The 19,933-nt window shown below is 38.8% G+C and overlaps 1 protein-coding gene across 3 annotated transcripts in view; it reads right to left on the minus strand.

The window, feature by feature from the left end:
• Positions 1-19,933, minus strand: part of METTL4 (methyltransferase 4, N6-adenosine) — an 87,930-nt gene that overhangs the window by 12,394 nt on the left and 55,603 nt on the right. For all 3 annotated transcript variants that reach the window (XR_006165776.1, XR_006165775.1, XR_006165777.1), the window contains exons 9-10: positions 16,385-16,507; positions 13,947-14,070 (exon numbers count right to left, since the gene is read on the minus strand). The gene's annotated coding sequence lies outside the window, so the exon portion shown is untranslated. The remainder of the gene's footprint in view (positions 1-13,946; positions 14,071-16,384; positions 16,508-19,933) is intronic.

The following is a 19,933-nucleotide window of genomic DNA, read 5'->3' on the forward strand; positions in this document are numbered from 1 at the left end:
CTAAGCACTGAAGGCATTAATGGACTCATACAAAAGAGGAAATGAGAGTAAGTAACTTGTTAAAGAGCTTAAAGAAACATAGACCATTCTTTGTATAGAAACATTCTTTGCTTCTATATTCCCACTAAATATAAATTGTGAATGCACTTAATTTTGATAACGGATTAGGCATACTAAAAGACTAATAGCCTAAAAAATCTTTTAAAATGGTTTTGAAAATATTAAAAAAGAAAAAAAAAAAACAGATGTGTTCAACACGGCACAGACTATACCAATTCACTTCTGTTTAAAATGCTACCCAAGCTGATGTTAGCAAATATCATTAGGAGCCTGATTAGAACATGGACTGATCAAAGAACTTGAGACAGCCAAGCACAACATACATGTAAAAATAGGGGAAAAGAAGTAATATGCTGGTCAGCCTAATTCCAAGTTACTAGGTACAAAACACTAGAAACTGTGAGGCCTGAAATCCTCGAGACAATAATAAAGTTAAAGAAATCCACCAGTCAAGGGTCATCAAGAACCAACGGGTCAGGCTGAGTCAGTTTCCTCCCAAAACCAGTTGCTCAAGCATAGGACATGGTATGGGCAGGCAAGCAGCAGATCTGCAGATGTGGGAGCTGCAGTAAGCAACGACTTTGTCCCTTCTTTCACAGCACAACAGTCCTATGAAAGCATTAAATGACCTGATACATTAACAGGGCTGGCACATCTGAAATGCAGTGGAAGTCATCATTTTGCTCTAGTTGGTGTTATTTAGGTCCCATCCCTAGGGTCTGTTATCTACAAGAAGAGGAAGACTGACAACAGGCTTGAAAAATACAGCTTAGGAAAAAGGCTGAAGGAGCTGGGTTTACTCAGGTGAGGAAAGAGAAGGCACACTAAGAAAGCAAGCACACTAATTCCCTTCCCATGTTTGAAAACCTATGTGAAGAAAATTCTTGTTTTTTTAAAATTTACTGGGGATGTGACAGGAAGAAACTAATTGCATCTAAAACAAAGGAGATTTAGGTTACCTGCTGCAAAAGAGTTTTAATGATAAATACAGTTATTTACGTGCTGTGGTTTAGGCCTAGCTGGCAACTAAGCATCATGCAGCCATGTAATGCAGCCATGTAGGGAGGAGAATTAGAAGAAAAAGTAAAAACTTGTTGGGGGGGGAGGAGGACGAGGAGGGGTGGAGGAGGAGGAGGAGGAGGAGAAGGAGGAGCAGGAGGAGGAGGAAGAGGAGGAGGAGGAGGAGGAGGAGGAGGAAGAGAGGAAGAGAGGAAGAGAAGAAGAAAAGAAGAAGTAGAAGGAGAGGAAGAAAGAAGAAAGAAGAAAGAAGAAAGAAGAAAGAAGAAAGAAGAAAGAAGAAAGAAGAAAGAAGAAAGAAAGAAGAAAGAAGAAGAAAGAAGAAAGAATAAAGAAGAAAGAAGAAAGAAGAAACAAACAAGAAACAAGAAACAAGAAACAAGAAACAAGAAACAAGAAACAAGAAACAAGAAACAAGAAACAAGAAACAAGAAACAAGAAACAAGAAACAAGAAACAAGAAACAAGAAACAAGTGAGTGATGTACAATGCAATTGCTCACCACCTGGAATTCAATGTCCAGCTCGTTCCTGAGCTGCAATCTCTCCTCCCCCCAGCCGGCTCCCCCAGTATTTATACTTCGTGTGACATCATTTGGTACTAAATATGCCCTTGGCTAGTTTGGGTCAGCTATCCTGGCTGTGCCCCTCCCAGCTTCTTGTGAAAATTAACTCTATCCTAGCTGAACCTAGGACAATATCTCAATACACACACACACACACATGTATATACATAGAAAGAGAGAAATATAGATATGCAATACGATTGAGGAATTTTTCTCCTTTGGAGATTTTAAGAACAATTAGACTGACACTTGTCAGGGACATTCTCTGTATTTTTGATCATCTTTTTACAGGGACATGGACTAAGTGACCTCTGAAGCCTTTCAGCCCTGTGATTTTTTTTATTTTTATTTCCATGTAATAATTAGGCACAGAATTTTTCTCGATAATCAAACAGTGGCATTTTCACTGATTTTATTTAAACTGGGATTGGTTTATACACTGCATGACAACCTCACTTCAAGGACTCTCAACAGGTGAAATTAAGCATGTTATGCCAACAAATCATCAATCTGAATCACTGAGATTTTTTCTTTTAACAGAGGATCACCCTACAAGGTCCTGACATACCAATACTCATCAGAAAGAACATAAAAGCTTTGAAGAAGACTGGCTTTAAGATGAGGTACAGCTACTAAGAAATACTTTGTGCCTTGATTTAGGCATACATCCCCTTGGAAATGAGACTAAAGTCTCAATTCACAAATTACAAATTTTATAGTAAGAGAAGGCCCACAGCAGTGTTTTATAGTGTTGCTGTGACTGTTATTTCTCTGAGGGAGTTAATTTATTCATTATTCTTGATATGGTTATGCTGGCCAGGTAAAGATAATTTAAACTTGATTGTTCCTGAGGTAAAAACAAAAAAATCCCTTGGATATAGAGAGTTAGCTCTAATGCCTTTTCTACTAACAGTTAAATAGAGTGACTGGTGCTTCAGATTCAGGGTTCTTAATTTCCCAGGCTGCAGCATACCGTGTCTAATTATATTAGTCATGAGGTATGAGGTTCCCTGGTAGAAAGTAACTCAATGTGACTGATATAAGCAACTTTGATGTAGACGTGCATCCCTCAAATGTGCCTCGCTATTAGGCACGTGCACCATTTCAGACCAAAGCTTCCTTCCATCCAGTGCAGTTCCAGTACCTGTGGAGTGGCTGGAAGAAAATAGGCATATTATGAGCAATCCAGACCGAGGGGCCTCACAACTGCAGCTGTTGTGAAGGACATATGCAAGGTCGAAAGAGATAAGGAAGTTGGGGTTTTGAGAAACTGCCTATGTTGCAAAGAGGTAGGGAGGTTGGAATGTAAAAAACAAGATAACAAGATGTAGAAACAGAATGTAGGTATGGCAGAGCAAGGTGCATGGACACCACACCAAGACCAAGCATAAGAAGGCGTGTGAACAAGCAGCTTTAACCTATTAGAAACCAAAACGTAACGTGGGCGCTTTGTGCTAGTGTATAAATTGCTGTGTATCCTTTAATAAAGTGGCATTAACTTGATCACACTGATCGTGTATGTTGTGTCCGAGACTTCCGCGTCGAGTATCATCTTCTGTTCAACACTAGGAATTGAGTTAGTGACCCCTGGAGCCTCAGGTTACAACAGTGTTTATACTCACAAAAGGAACAAACCTCGCTATACTAGGATTTCTCTTCTGCTATTTGTGGTTGCATCTCCTCTCTAATGTTCCTTATCAAGCTTTTGGGCTTGTCATAGGTTGACAGCTACATAATAAAAATCGTATTAGTTTCAAAAATAAAGTGTAATATTTATCTTTCTTCCTTAAACAAGGAATCTGATTGGGAAAGGGAGGAAATGGGGGATTTCCTTTTTAAAAAAAAAAAAAAAAAAAAGTAAAGGATAAAGTTGGGATCTGGGCTTCCTAAAACACTGAAGTAGTTCTTAAATATTGCTCTGAAACAATCTCCAAATGCCATAAAACATTGAAGAACTCAGAGACGGATTAAATTAAAGATATTTTGTTCTCAGAAATATACAGTCTATTAATTTCAATGTACCTGGACAAATTGAATGAGCGGATAGAACACATTTCTTAGCTGAGGAATGTGTTCCACTTTTGCTTACTTTCTTATGTATTTTTATATTATCTTAAATTACTTAAGTTGTTGGCTGTTCACATTTTGCTTTCCTGGATAACTGCAAATTAGACTAGAACATGCATTTTCTTCAACTTTAGTTTTGACATACTAACCAGTGCGACTCTTTCAATGTTTTCTAATCTTAGTTAAATACAGTAAAGCCATGCACAGCAGTCCATAAATTATTGGATTGCATTCTCAACACAGTGAAGCATAAACCACAGTCCCAAAAAGGATGGAATGAGTAATACAAGCAAGAGAAAAATGGTCCTTTATAAAACACAAGATGCAAGTTTCAGTAGAGTAGAGAAAAATATGCAACATGCTTCCATCATCAGCATCACTGCGTCTTCAGTCAGCCATGACTTTTGTGGGCTCAATGTTCACTGAATATAAAAGTTATGCTAAAACATTTAATAAATAATGCACTAAACATCTGATGATCTGTCAACTCCAACTACACCAGAAAATGTTAAAAAACAGGCAAGTGCTTTTATCACAGATTATGCTCTCCACGAGTTTGTTATTTGCACTGCATGAATAATTTGTGATTCTAAAAGTTATATTAAAATGTATTTCCCAATGGTATCTACATATACTGCACTGTACTGCTAGGTCCTACAACATGAAATATTTAAATAATTTGAATATTATTTGTGAGGCAGTAGAAGAGGCATTAGCAGTGAGGGAGAAGAAAGTAGAGGATGTGTAAAATATTTCATAGTACAAGATTTCTCAGACTGTACAAAGTACAGCAAATAAAACCATGTAATATTAAGAGAGAGAGAGAAAGGAAACTTACTGAAGGGCCATTTCCTTGTGTTCTCAGTGGATTTTGGTATTTTTCTTTCTCAAGTTTTGTTCTGGTTTTATTCTAGATTCTTTCTGTCTACAGATCAAATTCCCTCAGATAATAGGCTGTACTCCTCAGGGTGAAAATGCACACAATCAACAGACAAGTCACCACTGTTTTCAGTGGAGATGTCATGTTTCACCCACTCTGCAGAAAGATTTACAAGGCTAATTATGTTCCAGCAACACTGTTTTTCTCTAAACAGACAGCACTAAAGAAGGTCATTGCTGCATGGAACAGGGATCCAATAGAACAATGGTGGTGTTTCCTGACCTCCTGCTTGGAAATCAAATGGGTTTTTGTATACTTCTGTGTGAAAATTCCTACAAATTTCAAAACATCTTTTGCTTAAATAATTTGTCTCTAAAGGCCCTAGGCCACTGTAAGGCTTGTCCTGGTCAATCAAAAGTTTGCAATGTCACAAGTTCCATTTAGGAGTTTTGATTGCTTTACACCAATTGTTCCCTGTGGAGTGGTGAGACATTTAGAGGAACCAGTAGTCCCTAGATAGAGTCTCCATTTAGAATACCAAGAGATTATTACAGAACTTGCAGAATGACAAAATATTACTGTGCATGACCTAGGTACATTTTCCCAGGTGCTCCTCACTCACCAAAATCAGGTTCAGTGTAGTGGACATCTGTCTTCCAGCACCCAGAAGCCAACTTACTGACCAGTCTTTCCAAGCGTTACGTCGGAGTTTCACCACATTGTAATAGGACATTTACTCATAGTTGCAAAAGGACAATCACCAAAATAATTCATGTGGGAAATGAGAAAGACTGAGAAATTCATTATCAAGTCAGAGAAAGGGCTTAGTTTGGAGAAATTTTGAACTATAGCTGTTGCCAAACTCCTGTAATGGGAGTAGGATTCTAAGATTTCTCTCCTTGCCTCAGTTGCATTTCTGCTTTTCTTTTTGACTGCTACACTTCCCTCCTGCAAGCCTTTGGCTCTGTAGGCAGTAAAGTCCTTAGGGCAGAGCAGCAATTGCTTTTTATGATACATGTTTACAATGCTTCACAAAATGGGACCTTAATCTCCTAATAAATGACATTCAAATAGTAAATCTGTCACCTTTCTAAAAATACTTTGTTCATTAAAAATAATAGAGGAAAAAAAATCATTACACACATCGTACATGCTTGACAGTTTAATTGAACTGGTGCTTGGATCTACTCCTAATATTTGCTTGAGATAAGAGTTCTTCTGTTTCTCCCTTGTTTCCCCTCCCTCATGAAAACAGACATATATTCTGATTGTGGGCACAATTTCCTAGGCCTGCATTCAGTGCTTTATCACATATTCTTCTGTGATTTTATTAGTAAGATGTTGGGGGGATACTTACAAAAGCTGCAAGTACTTCTGTGTGTGTGTATGCATACATCCAGCTACACATTAAAAAAGGTGGCTCTGCTGAGTGATTTGTTCTGACAGCTGTGTTGTCAAGCTACTGCAGAAATGAGAAAGAAAGATGTAAGCTGCATTGAATGAATAAGATCCTGCTGTAAAACATCTCCAGCAGCTTTTAAAGTACACAGCTAGCAGAACACATCAAAAGGTCTAATGAGCTTTAAATAAAAAAAGAGAGAGAGGCTACACGAAGCAGCAGCAATCCCCAAGGACGAAGGCCCTCCCAAGAGGCACTTCTCACCCAGTTTAGACAGGAAAAAGAGCCAACAGGACACAGGGAGGTGCTTCTGTCCCACGAGAGACGGATGTGACAGGAGAGGCAGATGAAGTGCCAGGCTCATCAGTTCCCTTGACAGATGACCCCTGAGGCCACTGCTACTGACATCGGGCCATGAGTTTTCAATGCAGATCAGCTTTGCTCTAGTGCCTATCCCAGCCATTTTATTTTCTGGAAGAGAGGGAGAGAAGCAGGAGCTTTGCAGCCAAAATTGCAGCAAATGGTCTTCGAGAAGGCAACATCCTCAATACAGCAGAGAGAGCAAAGGTATTTTGGGGACAGGGGCGTTTAAGAGCAGCAAAGAGACCATGACAGCAACAGCAAGTGTAGGTAGATTATTAAAGGAACATTGCCAGATTAAATATCATACTTTCTAACAAATTGGTTTGTCTGTGTTATAAAAAGATTATTAAAATAGAAAGAGTTTAAAGAATCTAATTTACTCTCTCCTGCTAAGGTGTTTGCATCCTGCATTGCTCCCAGCTTGCACTATAAAACTAGACTAGTCCATTTCACTTTTACTGATAGTTTCTGGTTGATTTTATTTTTGGACTCTAATTCTATCTTATTACAAATTGCAATAAAGCCTTGAGGCTTCCCAACAGGTCATGGCAGTCTTGTGCAGAGCACTATAGAGGCGTAATAAACAGCAACACAGAAGTACAAACAAAAACGGGCTTCTATGGATGAAACAAACAAGTAAGAAAGAGATTGGGACTGCAAGAAGACAATGGTGGTAACAACATATACATTATACTGTATATAACCATAAATATTGTATTTACCTTATATTGTGAATATTGTTACTTATTAAAAATATATTATGTGTATCACAGCTAGCCTATTCTTAGTTATAATTACAATCTCCTGTTTTCTTCATTCAGGTATCAGTCACAAGACTCTACCACCATATAAGTTGTATTTAGTCTTAGAATGTAGGAACACAAAGGAGAAGACAGCCTTGCTCCAGGGATAGCCCCCTTATACCAGGTGCTACTTCAGGGTAAATTATATGTTATAAAAATGCTTTACAACTTGCACCAAGTAGAGCTATTTATTTTTGCTTCTCTTTTCAAAACAATTTCTGTTTTATGCTTACAGGACCTAGAGTTGGAGACTTACTGTACAAAAACTCTTCTCTAGTGTTGAATCTGATCCTCTCAGTAGTACCTTCTTACCCAATACACAAATATGGCATTCTGCTTTTGACCACTGAGATTCAAGCATGCACCTCCTATCACGCTTCTGAAAGCCTTTAATGCTCCAAAATTGGCGTAAAAGGACTCTGATTCAACTGACCTGTGTGTTGCCCGCTTCCCTTCAGTGGGGACCTACTCTGCTGCCCCTTGGCTTCAGCGGTGGACATGCTTAGGATTCAGGTGTTTCAGGGACCCAGTTACTGTCTTGCCACTGCATTGGGTGAAGAAAGCTTTGGTTTTTTACCTCAAATCACATTTGATTCAACCCAGGTTAAGGTAAAGAAAACAAGCATGTTCATACCATTTACAGGAAATATATATCTATGTCTATATCTATCTATATCTATATGAAAAACACACAAGAGGAAATAAAAGAATTGAACTGAATCTGCCTACCGTGAACAGGTAAGAAAGATTTCTTTCCCACAGCCAGCTGACACAGTGTTTCTCTTCTGACAAGGTGGTAGCTGGGTTTCTGCTTCTGCCCTGCCTCCTCCTACCATCACATCAGTTACCACTTTCCCCTTTTGAGACTTCTGCGAAGGGTTTGACCAGTTCATTCTTTTACCTTAAAACTGTTTTCTGTTCTTCTGAACGAAAATAGATATAGATAGATAGATAGATAGATAGATAGATAGATAGATAGATAGATAGATAGATAGATAGATAGATAGATAGATAAATAGATGATAGATAGATGATAGATAGATAATAGTTCAGCCATAGTCTTCATTTACATTTTTTCTTTTAATTTACGAATGTGAAAGTCTCAGTTAGACTTGGAGCCATTTTCCATACCTAACTTGTTTATAAATGATTGTTGTGCTTCAGTAAGACATAAAAGTCTCCTGTCAATTTTTGATGACAACTAGGCATTCTTTAGTGTAGGAAGCATCTTTACTGGAGTTTATATCAACTTATAGATCAAAATAATACAGGATAAAAACAACTTAAAAATACTTCTCTGTTGCTTATTACTGGCTGTTGATTGAAGCCAGACATAACAGCTGTAACATTTTGGGACTACTGACCCCCAGCTTCTAACTCTAAGGCATATTCCAAAATCATGTCTTTATAATAACAAGAATCTTAATCAATCTGTTTAGAAAGATTAAGGCAGAGACATGAGTGGCAGGTAAGATAAGAAGGGAATAATACAAAAGAGGAATATTTAAAGAAAAACAGGAACAACCCTGAAACAACTTAGGTATCTTAAATGCTAGAACTGCTTTTACAGCAATATATTTAAAGTAACACAAGAATAATTTTAATAACTATATGGGAAGGAATTCAGGTTTTATGAAAAACTGCACAAACCTGAACAAATTGAATTCCCAAACTCTTGACAGCACTAGCATTTCATATGTGTGTAATCCAGAGCAGCATCAAGTTTTCACAGAGCTCAGCACAGCAAAACTGATGAATTACCATCTCTGAGGTTATCATATTGATGTGGTTCACAATTTTTACCTTTTTAACATCAGTAGATTATGCCTTAGTAACCTAGAAATATTGACCAAGGCTCAAATCTTCTCTCCTTCCTCTCCATGCAGTTAAGAACAAGTTAGGAAACAAAAGTTTAACTATTCTACTGCATGAAAGAATAAGCCTAGAAACAATTTACTGAAAATAAGAGCTCCAGACATACCTTCAAAAAAGAATAAAAACCAACTAAGCACCATTGCAAATTGCCTATTTTCCTAAGGCACCCGCTAATTTCTGCCTCTACAGATTTCAATCATCAGTGTTAACTAAAGGACTTCTTTACTGATGCTTCTTTATTTCTCCATCTTCATGATCAGGTTAGATTTACAGGGAATGGAGGAAGAGTTGACTAGTTTTCATTCACCAAAATCTAGAAGAAAGACAGATTTTTCAGAAAACAATCTTCAGCTGAGTACCTATGTTAATAGTGTCACAGTACTAAAGTAATAACTGAAGTAGCAAACAAGGCTGAGGGCTCTGCTGATTTAAGGAGCAAGAAAGTGAGAAGTCCTTCTGTAGAACTCTGTTGAAAAATGGAGGTAAAAGAAAACAGAGTGAGATGAGAGGCTTCGAAGAATTCACAGCTGTATAATTAATACAATTTTCTGCTTGCCACCTGTCAAATAGAAAATTCTATTTCTAGAATGTTACTATGAGGAGGATAGCTCCTAATATGCATTGGTGTGTGCTCTAACAACACAGAAAAAATTTTGGAGTGCAGTATTACTAGGTTTAGTAAGTTTAGCTAAAGTAAGAAGAAATAATTTGATTATGCGTGAACTCCTTCCAGCTCTTAACATCTTTTTTATTTTTTGTCCTATATCACAAGTCACCTCTCCAAATACTAATAAAGGGATTTGGCAGCTATCGGGAAGGCACTGGAAGAGCTGCGTTTTTATCAAACCTAGTCTAGATGTCATTCTTGCACCCATACAACTAAATCAATGAAGGGTTTGATTTCATTAATACTGTTATATCATCATAATTACTGACATGAAATTCACTGCATGAAATGTGTCAATAATTGTCAGGTTTTATCCTGTAACTCTCCTAAAATTAAACTTGATAAATTTTTCTGTGCTTTAGATATGCCCCTGGTGTATAACACATACACATCAGCCAATAGGGTTTTGAAAACATTATTGAACCAGGAGGACAACTGATCATATGATACTTCTTTCAATAAAAAGATGATGGGTGGATCATTCTGGTAATGAAGTAGATATGAAACAAAGCCAAGGAGACTGTCAGAAAACAAGTCTTCTCTCTCCCACTGGTGCTACTACTTGTTCTCACTACTGGCAGCATCTTTCCCAACTTCTGTGTATTCAGAAGAGCAGGAAGGGGGGATGGTGCTTTTGCAGCTGTTCTCTTAAACATAACTGGCAACAAAATGGGCTGGATTCTTTTGCTAAAGGGTTTCTTCTTAAACTCATAAAATCATCTCATACTCCCACTCAGAAACATAGGGAAGTTAAATATGCCTCTGAAGAATCAACCCATAATAGCTCATTCGTATTATAAGGTACCAATTTTACTCAGTAAATGAAGCAAGATTTCAGTATTAACAGGAGATGTGAATTTGGAAAGCCATAGAAGTGCTTTTCTATCCTCCATATTCAGTCATAAGTACCAACACTATCATTCAAAACCTTCAAAGCTTAGTTTCATAGCTAAAGAACATTAAATTGTGAATGCTAAAAGGCAGCAGATTATTGGGTGTATGTAGGTGGGTGAGTGAATGTCCATCCAATGGGTTGAACTTATGCACCCTTAAGCTGGCTACTTGTTACTGAAACTGATATGGGCTGGTTGTAGATTTTGATAACAACTGAACTAAACAAGTCACACATCCCAAACCCTCCAATTTATAGAGAGACATAAGACAGAAACACTTATCGGGAGTCCTCTGCATACACAGTATTCAGACTGGGAAAAGCAGGGCCCAAGAAGAGAAGCCTGAAGTAGTGGTCTCAGAAAAAGTGGTCATAGGAAGGAGAGGAAACTCCTGAGCGAAAGAGAGATCTTAGAAGTGTAGAAGATCCTGGAGATGGGGAAGATGCATAGAGACAAATGTTGGGGGCTGCCAAAGTCCCTTGGCTAGTGATGTTCAAGACTGGTATCTGTGGTGCAGAGATGCAACACGAACCAACATGAGTCTCTGTCCAGCCTTCCTTGACCAGCAGAAACCTCCCTGTGGAAAAGGAAAAATGAGGCCATGGGAGCATTAATGTTGAGCAGGGGGAGTGAGTGAGTGAGTGTGTGAGAGAGTCAAGAAGGGTAAAAGCTCTAATCTCATCAGTACTTAAATAAACCTCAGTGTCCAGATCCAGTTCCAGTACAAGTTGTCATTTTGCTCTGGTGCTTACGTTGGTGCTCACCTACAGATGTGAATACCCTGGAGCTGCAAGTTCCTTCAGCCTGCCACCCTCTCCCGCCCACCATCTCAGCTACGGGGCAGGCAGAGCCCCAGAGCAGAAGAGCAGAGCCAAGAATTCTGCCTGGTTTCCATACAGAAATATTTCATTTTACTTTTCTACATCCTCTCCTGATAGGAGATCAGCACCCACAGACCCGCCTATACCCTATAGCTCTCTCACTTATTGTTAGCCTGGTGTCTTATGCCAGATCTTGCTTTAACACTCAATCAACATTACTACACCACCTTGTTGCATACTCCTCCCTGAGCCCAGGCACTCATGGTAGAGATATTTCTGGGCCTTTCCTCTCACATCATCTCCATACAGGAGCCTGAGTTAAATCTCTTTGCATCCTCAGCTGCTGGTGAGATCATGGGGTGGAAAGGAAGCCCCCCGTTGTTGTCTTCCAAGAACCACCTGATTCCTATAGCTCTGCCAGCTGCTCTGGATCCTCCTGATTTCCTCTCTTTGCAGAGTCCCTCAGCCCTATTTTTAAGCTCTGAATTTGAGTAAAAAGCCCTTCTATAGGAGGGTTTTCAAAGTACCACAAGACCTTTGAGCTTTAATGTTGACTATTCAACAAAAGTACCAACCCAATTTACACGCCTTCCTTTTACTTTCGCAGACAAGTCACTATCCAGTAATGACTTCAATCGGCTTTTGATCACACATCCACCAGGATTTAGGGGACACAGATGTTTGAGCTCACCTTTCATTTTTTCTTCATCAGCACAAAGAGTGTTTGCATTGTTTTTTCCACACCCAACTTGTTAAATATCACGGGTGATACAGGGAGAATAGAGAGTTTATTATAGTAGTGAAGAGATGAAAAAGAAGGGAGGAAAGAAGCAAACAGATCTGCTAAGATCTTTGCCAATGTACATAAAAATACAAGACTGAATGCTGATGACCTTGCTCCCAAAATCCAGACTACATAGACACAAACTAACGCATCATGGCTGAAGAGTTGGCAACTACCAGGCCAGAGAAAGCAAATGCATCAGAAGATTTCATTCCAGCCTGTTGCTGCTGCAGTAATGCATACGGGAAAAGAAAGAAAGGATTAGCTAATTGCTGACCTCAGTACTTATTCGGTTACAGAGTGGGTTGGAAACCTATCCATCAAATGTTTTTTCTTTTGAAAATGCAAATTAGTCAACCCAAAATTGCTGGTGGGATTGACATCTCTGGATTAAAAAAAAATTTAGAAATAATCATCCTTTTTGATTATTTTTCTTTCAAATTCGTAGTTAACATACTAAAATATTCAGGGTTTATGTTCAAATTTAAATGGTTTCAGTTTATCAAATGAAATATTTCCATTGACTGATTTGCAAAATATAATTTTGTTCCACTTCATGAACAAGTCACTTGTTTTCCACATAGGATGAATATTTTACTAAAGAAAAATATTCTTTATTCAAGAAAAAGGGGGAAATTATATTTTAAGAATTTGTCCTAAGTATCCTTCTGTGTTTCTCTTTTACTTTTCTAATTCTCAGTGTTCTTGCTAGAGTAAAATGCAGACAAATCTTCACTGGTTTTGCTTTTTCCATCTGGATTGTTGTCAGAGCCTGCTTGCTTATTTCTAAGCTGGTATTCTAGTTTTGTGGTGGAGGAAGGGAGAGCAGGACAAAATTTATAACTACATTCTCTTTGGGATGCTGTTCTCATAATGAGCACAAATTGCTCTCATTTATCATCTTGTGATGTAATCATATAAAAGCCTTTCCCATCCTCATCCCTATAAGGTAACTGGTTTGCTGTATTGGATTATAATGACAAATGACAAAATCTTCTACGTTACTTCAACCATTACAAAATTCTGAAGGGGTTGTTACTCTATAATACTACTAAGGCTTTCTGACAGAGGTAGTCCATGCTGAAAGCTACAGTTAGAAGTACTCAGTATACCAACAACTTAAGTACCACAGTATTGGCTCTTGCGGGAAAAACAAACAAACAAACAAACAAACAAGCCCTATTGTATTTAAGACAACCCGGAACACCACAGGGAGTAAACTGTGGTTACTTGTTGCATCCGAATGGGAAATAAATTTAGGGGTTCCACTTTTGGGATGTTTTAGTCAATAAAGAAAATTCAGTTAGAATTTTCAATGTATCAGTGCTCACAGGCTACAAGAAACATGGAGTTATCTAAAAGATTCATTCACTTCCTGTCTTTTGGTAGCTGATAAATCCATTCTGCTCACTTAGGGCGGCCAAAACATGCAGCAATCCAGTAAGAACTGATGGAAGAAATGGGTCCTCAGCAATGGAGAAAAGTGTTTACCATTTCTCAGGAACAGAGTGTGCTGCTATTTTGGGTAGAAGAGACAGAAATTTCCCCCAGGGTTCCAGGAACAAACTTTACCATTTAATGTTTCCTTATAGTATTCTAGCATTTTAAAATTTGTCATGCAAATAGGTAAGTACATAATTAATACATAGAATGAAATTAGAACATTTAGTCTGTTGAGCACAAGATTTATCACACAAATGAACTGTCATTTTGGGAAAATTGAGTACATCCATTTGCATAAGCTGACAAGTACCTGCACAAGTCCTCAGGTCAACAAGCATCTCCTAAGAAGTTGAGGTCTGATTTTCTTCTATCTTCCACAAGTTTTTTGCTGGAGATATCCATCGAGTTCCATGGACTTCTGCCTCCTTACACATCTGTGTAAAAGAGATGAGTCAGCTTTCTGATATCATTGTTTTCTTAATTTATACCATCCTTTCTGTAAATTATGAACTGCTCAAATGACTAAGAGATTGTACTGTTTTCTGTATTAAAATTAATAGTGATACTTTTTAAATATACATAATCTAAATCGCATTGGAACACACAGCGCACATTGAAATATATTGAAAAAAACATACATTTCCACTCCCCATTTCAATTCATTTTCATAATAAAGAATTTTGCAGGCCTAATCAGCCTTGAGCATACATTTGCTTCACCTTTTCACAAGATTAAAATAAAATGATAACATAATGATGTTCTCTAATTATTACACTAGCCTGAAATCAGCCATTGGCTCCAATGAGTTCAGTGAATCTAGTGGTGAGAGTACTGTGAAATTTTTCATATTGTTAGGTGGTGAGAAAAGTAGTTGACACAAAGCAAGTTGATCCCTTATCACCCAAGGAAGAAAACTTATGTTCCATGTATTCTCTCCCTGAGTAAACATAACAGCAAAACTCTTGTTTATAACTTTCATGTTTCTCTTTCTATAAAAATGACTGAACATTTTTTTTTCTCCTACAGTTTAAGGGCTCTGATTTGTGATATGCCAAGCAGTGAGGCAATGGAAAATTGTGGGTCTTCCATGAAGCATCCCTTGTCCCATACTATTCTTGCATTTTTCTTTTATGTTTTTAATACCATGGTGTATTGGGTTTGTGTGGCAAGGTCTTGGTAGCTAGAGGCTACAGCGGTAGCTTCTGTGAGAAGCTGATAGAAGCTTCCCCCATGTCCGCCAGAGCCAATGCCACCTGGCTCCAAGACAGACCCACCACTGGCCAAGGCCAAGCCCGTCAGTGATAGTGGTAGCACCTCTGGGATAACGTATTTAAGAAATGGGGGAAGAAAAGCCTCAACAATTGCAGCTGCAGAGAGGAGTGAGAGTATGTGAGTGAATTAACTCTGCAGACACCAAGGCCAGGGAAGAAGGAGGGGGAGGAGGTGCTCCAGGCACCGGAGCAGAAATGTTCCTGCAGCCCGTGGTGAAGACCACGGTGAGGCCGGCTGTGCCCTGCAGCCCATAGAGGTTAGCGGTGGGGCAGATCTCCACCTGCAGCCCGTGGAGGACTCCACGCCAGAGCAGGTGGATGCCCAAAGGAGGCTGTGACCCCGTGGGAAGCCCACACTGGAGCAGGCTCCTGTCAGGATCTGTGGCCCCATGGAGAGAGGAGCCCAGGCTGGAGCAGGTTTGCTGGCAGGGCCTGTGACCCCATGGGAAGCCCACGCTGGAGCAGCCTGAAGGACAGCGACCCATGGAAGGGACCCATGCTGGAACAGTTCATGAAGAGCTGCAGCCTGTGGGAAGGGCTCATGTTGAAGAAGTTCGTGAAGGATTGTCTCTCATGGAAGGGACCCCATGCTGGAGCAGGGAAGGAGTGTGAGGAGCCCTCCCCCTGAGGAGGAAGGAGCGACAGAGACAACGTGTGATGTACTGATCACAGCCACCATCTCCTGCTCCCCCCACTGCCCCGGTGCAGCTCAGAGTGTGAAGGTAGAGAAATCAGGAGTGAAGTTGAGCTTGGGAAGAAGGGAGGGGTGAGGGAAAGGTGTTTTAAGATTTAGTTTTTATTTCTCATTATCCTACCCTGATTTGTTTGGTAATAAATTAAACTCATTTCCCTAAATCAAATCTGTTTTATCCATGATGGTAATTGGTGAGTGATCTCTCCCTGTCCCACAGGACTTTCAGTATATTTTCTCTCCCCTGTCCAGCTGAGGAGGGGAGGGACAGAGTGGCTTTGGTGGGCACCTGACACCCAGCCAGGGTCAACCCACCACACATGGTAAGCAGCACACTGATGGCACTAACAGTTGAAGAGATTAAGAAATAGAAACAGGAGTGACATAGTTCTTATCTGATGTTGATCTGCTGCTACTGATGACAAAGTTTCATCTCCATATTCACTGAGTTCTTCAATTCATTAATTGATATTGATAACACATAACTGCTCAGTGGACATCACAGAGGAATATCACAGCACTTGGGGCTCAAAGCAACTCTGAGAAGTCACCCAGTCCATCCCCTGCCCCAGTCCAAATCACCTACAGAAGTCTTGACAACCTGTTCTCTAAACTACTCATTAAACCCCCCAAATGGAGATTTTCCAGTTCTAAGCATTTTATTGTTGAGCTTAAATATGTTTAATAAATGTAAGTCTTACCAATTCTTAAACCGAATCACCATGGCTATAGTTTAAATTAAGTACAAGAAAATGCTCCTCCTCTTAGCAGAGACTCTTTATATACCTGAAGACCGTTGCAATCTCCATCCAAGTCTTCTCTGTAAATTAACCAACTTTATTCAATCTTTCCACAGAAGTCACATTTTCTAGATCTCCAGTTTCAATCCTCAGGCCCTCTTCTGTGGCTCTGTGGGAAGTTCAGGGGACCATAATGACAAGATGTTACAAACTGCCAACAAATATTTGTCATATCACAAAAATACATCAAAAATCACTGTGGAAATAATAGATGGTCCAGCTGATTCTTGCCCGTAAGGGACAGATACAAAATCCTGCAGAGAGAAGTATATGAAGCACATCATCAACATTAATTTTTAACTTACCATTACAAGTTCACTTTGATGGCAAATATTTAATTAACTACTAGAAAGTAAAGGAGAGTCAGGATCCAGAAAGCATGTTTTTGCATGAACTTCCACTTCGGGGAGATCTTGTTCTGCCTACTCCAGCTGTTGTCACTACCAGATATTTGTCAGAGATCCCAGGCTGTTCTCAGTACTGTACAGGACTCTCAACTGGTACAAAGGGGTGGAAACAACTTAGACATAAACAGAATCTACAAATGCAAGTTATCTAGTGACTGAAATTATATCCCTTGAGATTTTCAGAACAAGTACCTGTGGTGACATGATGTTATTCTCTTGAATCAGTATACTTCTGTAATAAAAATGTGTTACAGCTATTACTCAAGGTCCTAATATTTGGAATCCAGTGCATTTGGAATTCATGTATACATTCATCACTTTGATTTTGCTACTTGAATTATGAAGGTACATTTATCTATGGATAAATTGCCCTTTGTCTTTGGCTGAAAGCTCTGTATAACAAATTATGCCAAAACTAATATTTTTTATTAAAACACATCTATTTTTTCAACATCTGACTTTATGGCTGTCACACTTTTTTTCTAGTAAGTGATTATCTAACCTTTTTGTAGAGGGGGGTTTTTTTTATCGTAAGTAGTTTTTATGGTCAGCTTTATGATTACAATATATTCTTATCATGACATTCAAGCAAATCATTGTCATTTTGTAGCACAAGTACCCAATACTGAAATTAACTGGAGGCTGACAAAATACGTATTTTTACCCATCTTTCTACAGCCTCTGAAAAGCATCCCAGTCATTTCTCAGGTTCTAGCAATCTTCCTTCTTGCTGCTGGGGGAAGGTAGAGGGATGGTGCCCCCTGGTCTGCTCCTGTCAGATCACAGACTTTCTGAGCTGCAACTACCCTGGAATTTGTAGCAATGATCTTTGCAAGAGATCTGACACTAGCTCGGTCCTGGTCTATTCTTTCAGTGTCAATTACTATTCAGCCACCCCCCAGACCTGATGCAAAACATAGGACTAGTATCTTACAGAAAACCTTTTCTTAAAACCTGATGCTGTTAGTTCGTTCTCCTTGGTCCCCTGGGAGATATGGACAGGCAAATCCTCATGTCTGCTCATGTCAAGTGTTCTCACTCCTTACAGCTTTAATCTCTTTTTTCCTCTTAGCTCTCTGAAGAAGGTCAAAACAACCTGTATTGACCCCAGTCATGCAAGATTTCAAAATCTTATTAGCTGTATTGTTTCAGCACTTGGAGATTTTCATTAATTACTCTTCAGTGTTTCTAGTGTCAGCAAGAAGTGTCCTTTGGGTTGCCCACAGCCTCAGTAGCTGACAGATCATCAAAGACATGCTTATAAAGGCAATACCATAGTGCAATTCCAGGTTCCATACCACAAGTCACGTCTCAATACAGCAGTTTTTAAATGTTCTGTTATTCCAGCACACTGGGACTACCACAGCAACATTTTCAGTTTCATAAAAAAACACTTCCTGTGACAATTGATTCAGATTTATATTTTATATTTTTTGTTTTCATGATTCCTCTCAATGCCTGATTTTCAGCTACTCAGCACCTTTGAAAGTCAGTTCCTGTTTCTTTCACTAGAACATTACATTCTACCTAGATCTGCTTTCACAGCTGCACCAGTGATAAGAGATAGCAGCTCTATTCAGGAAAGTCAGAACATTCTTACTGGTCTACTGCAGAATGGCTACCCACAACGCTTCACCAACCAGAAGTAAAATTACCAATTAAATAATTACATGGCAGTGGAGGACAGAGTGAAATGTCTACAAACTTACTGGCCAGAGTTTCTGATGGTGTCTCTCTCTAAATACAGTTTCTCTGATACTGTCTGTGTCTACCTTAAACAAGTCACCTGAAATCTTCATCTTCTGCATCTCTACACACTGCTGCATTTGGTCAAAATGAAAATGAACACTGAATCTTCCAGGGGTTGTGTCCCAGTATCATACTCAAGTAAAAATTTTTATTATTTTGAAGAATTTTTGAAACATCAGCTCTTTGTTATGCACAAGCATGGCTAGAAAAAATAGATACATATGGGACTTAAACTGATAAGCAGGGCACATCATGTACTTATGCAAACAGCAGTGGGTAACCACATGTAAATGGCGTTTTCATAACAGAGGTGTTTGTGAGGACCTTTTTATTGCTGGTGAGGTTTGTTCTGATTTTTGGGAGAAGCTAAAGTCAGAAGATGGAACATAACAGTGGAAAGTAGAAGTTGTCAGTCTAGTATTAGGGAGGGTTTAGCATATTCAGTTACCAGAATTAAATTGATATGATAGTAACTGGCACCAAAAAGATAAATAAGTGGAAGTCAAGATAAGAATTTCCTAAACCACATAAATCATGTTGCAAAAGCTTGTCTGACTACACCTTAGCTGAACCTGGTAGGTGTCACTAGCTGGAAAGAAATGTTATCCACTAACTGAAGAAGGGGCTTGCAGGTCAGAATTTATAGACATTCCCTCTTACTTTGCTACATACTCATTTTGCAGTTTCATCCAAATCACAATTTGCAGCACCTTAGGCTTTCCCAGTATCATCACCAAAGTAGATCCGATACTTCATAGAGGAGCAGTCACACTTCCTTCAACGAAGTTTATAGAACATTTGACCATCTTACAAAGACAAGTACTATATAAAAGCCAGATTTCAATAATTTTGTAGAAGGTTTTATTCATGCAAGAGAAAGGATAGAAATTGAGCCTAGATATTTAATAAACATAAATCTATTTTGATACATTATGTGGGGTTTTTTTAGTTCTGTTCTTCACTATACTTAAAACAAATTATGGAAATCATCTTTTCTTAAAATGATGGAATTCATTAAATATGACTTTTGAGGCTTAGATCTAGCTATATGTCAAAGCAATCAAAAAGCAAGGTGTTTCTTAAGTGAATAAATATAATGACAGTGCAAAATTATCGTGTAGTCCAAAACAACTTCAGAAAAACAGATATTTGTTGAACTAATTCAGGAACTTGGAAATGAAAAAATACCTTTCCTCTCTTCTTCTCAGCAAGCTCCTCAGTTTTTCTCAGAGATGCAAACAACCACACCATTATCTCATTAAATCAACAGCTTGGCCTTTCATACCATTGCATGCAATGTGCTCACTCTTTTCACTTGATGATGTGTTTCTAGGAAGTGAGCAGCCAACTCAAATCAGAACACTGAGAATTAAGGAAGG

The sequence above is a fragment of the Tyto alba genome, unplaced genomic scaffold (genome assembly GCF_018691265.1).
Source record: "Tyto alba isolate M040663 unplaced genomic scaffold, T.alba_DEE_v4.0 Super-Scaffold_27, whole genome shotgun sequence".
In the NCBI taxonomy this organism is placed as follows: domain Eukaryota; kingdom Metazoa; phylum Chordata; class Aves; order Strigiformes; family Tytonidae; genus Tyto; species Tyto alba.